Below are 5,001 nucleotides of genomic sequence, written 5' to 3' on the forward strand. Positions count from 1 at the left end.
ATATAAATCATCCAAATCATATAAATCATCAATATCAATATAAATCATTCAAAATTCAATGTTTGTAATTCTTCCACGAAAAGCAACACGTATTCCAATTTATTAACATAAAAATAACTTTGGCTTTAAATTATAAAGGCTGATTTCAATTACAAACATTACCTTGGTGATGACCGCAATCTATTTCCCAGTTACAGCAGACAGAAGTTAAACAACAGCTGAATTCTTCACGGAATAATCTGAATCTAATGGGGCTTTAACTGTGTTTCTAGCATGCATTGCAAAATTCGTTAACTGATTGTCGAACGAGTCTAACTCAATCGAGCCTAAGAGACGGCTTTTTAAAAAATTTTTAAAACTAGTTTGAAGTATCATGAAGTTATGTAGCAATTATTTCGGTTTCAATAGTATTTTCTGCAATTATTTTACGTTATATTAATATTAATATTAATAAATTTTTAAACTTTGTTGTTCTGTTTGAAGAAATGGGCTAACCATAAAAAAGCGAGATAAATGTGATTGAGCAATAATTTTGAAAAGTGCTTAAGAGTTGGGGTTGAGCAAACTAGCTTTTAATTGTCAATTAAATTTCTGAGCGCCATACAATAAAATTGGAAATTGAAATCAAATGACACATGAAATTGATCATCATCAGCACTAAAAATTATGTATTTGTCAATAATATTAGTCATTTCAGGTAGTTAATTTATGTTCAGGGCTCTTAAAGTCCACTCGGACAATTCATAGATTCGAATGACATCTGGAGCTTCTTTTATTATCCAGCCAATCCAAAAACTATTCATTTTTCACTAATACCTCTATCATACATTTAGAGAGTAACAGATGTACCTGAGTTTTAAAAATTCACTGAAACCAAAAGGAAAGGATATACAAATGTAAGCTTTAAGCAACTGCTCAGGAAACAAGGTTTATTCTATGTAAAAAAAAATCAACATAGTTTTAAAGTTCGTTAAAAAATGGTATTTCTAACTAGAAAAACTCTAGACCAATGTTTTTTTCTTCCTAACTGAAGCATTTCTACTGGTAGGTATAAATTTATTCCATAAACTGCGTATGGTATTAACACAAATGATGGTTACTTAAAAAACATTGATCAATACTTCTTTTTCTCCCTTATCAGCGGGACCTGTTTACGATTCTTGTAACTAATACTGATATTATGGGAAAATAATTAATCTGGTTTCTTAAGCAGAAAATGGCATCATCATACATTTTTATTTCCTTTCTGCTTTTTAAGTCAATTTTTAAAATCTTCGGCTAATTTAAGGACAGTCGAAGACTAGTTTATAAAGATTTAAGCTTGAACATACATGAAGAAGTTTAATTTTCTGAGGAAAAATAATGCAAAATATTGAAAATTTTATTTTGCTTTTTTTTTTCTCTATTTCCGTAAAAGCATTATCAGATGGAAAAACATGTAATCAAAACATGGTAAAATCACAGTTAACCATGCAGTTAAGTCTTATCAACTAATCCAAAATTATTAAATACTTTGAATATATAAATGTCATGTTGTCAGTTTTAAGTTAAAAAATACAAGGCTACAGATTTGAACTTCACACGTATGTAGCTGCAAATTCTATATGAATTATGCGTGTAACTCTAGAGATAAAATAAAAAGAATTCACATTTGGAGCACAAGAAATTTACTTAAACCCTACTTAAAACCCTTATTGGTATGAAAGATAATTTATTTTAATTATATAATTGCAATAATAATAACGATTCAACTATTACTTTAAATGAATATTATTATAAAAACACAAGGTATCACAAAAAGCTTTCGAGGAATTAAAATTAAATTTAACACTAGATTGCCAAGGAAGTCATTTTGACTGCTTTTAAATTTCAATTAGACCAGCAATGCTGTATATAATGACACAATTTCTTAGAATTTTGTGGCCTTTGTGCAACATATGATTTTTTTTTATTTTTAATATTTGCTAATAACTTGTTATATAACTGTAAATAATATAAAAAACATTAAAAATTAATTTTAAACAAATTTCTTTTCACATTAGTTATTCTTTCACAATCCTGTCATTTTGACTGTTTTGGGGCAATATGGATATACTAAGTTTCATTCTCTGTTATTATTTTCTGGTAGCTACAATAAGAAACAAAATATTATAATTATACATTGTTGGATTGTTTTGAATTAACAAAATATTCAATATTTTTTTCAGCAATGGCTCAAGATGATGGTAAGTATAATGATTTTATTCCTTAAAAAATAAGTTCTTTGGTTTTTTGAAGCCTAAATTGAACAAAATATGTATTTTAAATAACTTTTGTTTCTTAAAGATAATAATGAAATGCCATACAGATTTCGAAATTTTAAATCACCTTTTAAGCGAAAACTACAGATGAATATAGCAATTTCGAATGGATTTTTAAATATTATCAAATAAAAATTTTCTCGGAATATTTTAATTGTGATTAAGGGTCCCCTTCAAAACAAAAAAATATTTTTATTTCCCTAATGTTAACCTGCAGTAATTTTTGCGTTCAGAATTTAATTATTGAACAGAAACGCATTTTAAAATCTTTGGCAAGATTGGTTTGCGTGCATTAAATTCTGCATTTTAGATAGGTTATTCGTTAAAGATAATAAAGAAGAAACGTGAAATTCAAACATAACTTTAATAACATTTTAACAACTAAATTAAAAGCATCCAAGACTATAATCAAAGACGTAGAACATAAGAATAGATGTAAAGTAGAGCGGAAAGACAGAAGGAACAAAATTTTACGATGGTACTTATAACATTTCATTCACTTGAAATTCTGTTCTGTTCGTTATACTTCAGGAAGATTATATTGGTTCTCCAGGTCACTAACTTTGGTACTTGAACCTTGTATGTTGATTATGCTACAAGTCGATAGAGCACTAATCAGGCTTCCAATAGCTTAAGATAGCTAAAATACCAGATTCAATGGCAGCTACCAGGTTTATCTCCAATAGATTTTTTTTCCAGGCATTTTATACATATGTAATTTTCGATCTTTTTTGTATGCCCTTTATGTTTTGTTTATTTTGTGTTCCTTATTTTGAGCCTCAATGCATTTTTTCAAACATCTCTGGTTAAATGTCATGCAGTTATTGCATTTCATGGTTAAACCAACTGTTATAAATGGAATTTTATGAATCTAAGAAAACAATGTGACATCTATTACTATATAAATTAATTTTATGTTTCACACAACTGCTACATAGTCAAATGTATATTATTAAAGTATCAAAATATTAAATACAGTTAAATTTAATAGTTTATGAGATTGGGATTTGAATTGAAATTCTGTGCAGTTAATTAATTCTAGTGTTAAGAAACAGTTTTTACTCCGCAAATTAGAATTTACTGCAATCTGTGAGTCAGAAATTAAAAACAGTTTTTCGTTTTAAAAAAGTGTAATTCCCCTTATCTATTCCAACCAGAAGTTTAAAAAGTGAATAAAATTTTCTAAAAACAATTAAAGTTTAACATAAATAGATAAAAGTTCACGAATTGCTACGTTCTGTGCTCAAAGTGCCAGATAATTTATTTTCACAAATTTTTCAAAATTAGAGGGTCAGTCTTAACTCTGACCTTCTAATCAGCGAACTGATAACGCAGTTGACAAAAAACTGTTTAAAAAAATTTCTGTTACTTTTCAAGTAGTCCAAACTGTGATTTTTACACTGGAATCCGTTAGCTTTTTTGGTTGACAGCGCTTTGTTATTAATACAAATGTCTTTCTTTTTCTTTCTTTCTATTTTTTTTTATAATAGCAGGTAGTGAACTTTCGTTCTTCACCTCGGAAGATGCCTTGTGTGATTATTGAACGTTACCCAGTGGGTACCTGTGAACCTAAGTCACGAAAGCGAGCAACATTACCCATGCCACACTGCCACAGATACCCCAGTTCATAGGGTGGGCCACATTCCCATATATTAATTTGATGCAAATTGATTATTTTGAAACTACTATTTCATAGTTTTTTTTTCTTAGTCTAGAGCACTTTGCGTTGAAGAACTTAGTAACTAATTTTAATTTTCTTTTCGAAATGTATTATCAGGTTTAATAAACAGACACTGCAAACCGTTCATTTTAATATCCATTGAAATTATTTATCAATTTTGGATCGACCGATAAGAATGACGTTAATCACGTAAAGCTACAAAATGTACTCCAGAGATTTTAGTTTTACGGTACTGGATGTTTTACGATAAATATTAAAAATGAAAAATTTATGAAGGAATTATAATTGAGCTACATTTGCTTATTTTCATTTGTTATTTTATGTTTTAATCATATTTATTTTAAAAAGCAAAAAATAAATTGATATCCAGCAGCTTATTTTATGTACACACTTTATGTACATCTAAAATTGAAGTTCGAGTTTTGAAATAATGATTTTTCTTTATATTATTACTGAAACTCCAATTATAATAATAAATCTTCATTGTACTTTTTTTTCAGAACTCAGTGCTAATACAGAGAATTTTTTGAATATGTTACTACAGCAAGCAGGCTGAGCCATTACAGTAAGAGGCTAAATTCATTTCAGCAAAACAAGTCAAGCAAGCACTAGATTCCTATATTTAAGATTGATTTTAATGCAACGATTATTTTTTGAAACTTTCACTTACTGAAAAAAATGTTCTTTCAATAAAAATGAATATACCACATTACTTCAATGAACTAATAAATTTATAGCATTTATTCGAAAGTTGACTTACAATTAAAAAAAAGGTAATTGCATATCTAATATATATAATTCTCTTACCCGGCTCCCAAATTTTGGCTGTATTTCTTTTCCGCCGGTGGCAACGCTTGCTTTGTTTTGTTTACGTGACTATTTCTCTTACACGGTGAATCGACCAATGATTGCCGTTAAAAATGTCACATGCCAAATCTAGCTGAGGTGGCTCAACATATAGCGCTTTTAAAAACGGAAACTGAAACAACCAGAGAGCACAGCTGCGGCAATCTCATACTA

At 28.6% G+C, this 5,001-nt stretch overlaps 1 long non-coding RNA gene across 1 annotated transcript in view; it reads left to right on the forward strand.

Annotated features, from left to right (window-relative positions):
• Nucleotides 1–4,688, forward strand: part of LOC107438359 (uncharacterized) — an 8,449-nt gene extending 3,761 nt beyond the window's left edge. The window contains exons 2-3 of the long non-coding RNA XR_006225106.2: nucleotides 2,208–2,225; nucleotides 4,482–4,688. This is a non-coding gene — a long non-coding RNA (uncharacterized lncRNA). The remainder of the gene's footprint in view (nucleotides 1–2,207; nucleotides 2,226–4,481) is intronic.
• The last annotated feature ends 313 nt before the right edge of the window (nucleotides 4,689–5,001 follow it).

The sequence above is a fragment of the Parasteatoda tepidariorum genome, chromosome 7 (assembly GCF_043381705.1).
Source record: "Parasteatoda tepidariorum isolate YZ-2023 chromosome 7, CAS_Ptep_4.0, whole genome shotgun sequence".
Lineage (NCBI taxonomy): Eukaryota > Metazoa > Arthropoda > Arachnida > Araneae > Theridiidae > Parasteatoda > Parasteatoda tepidariorum.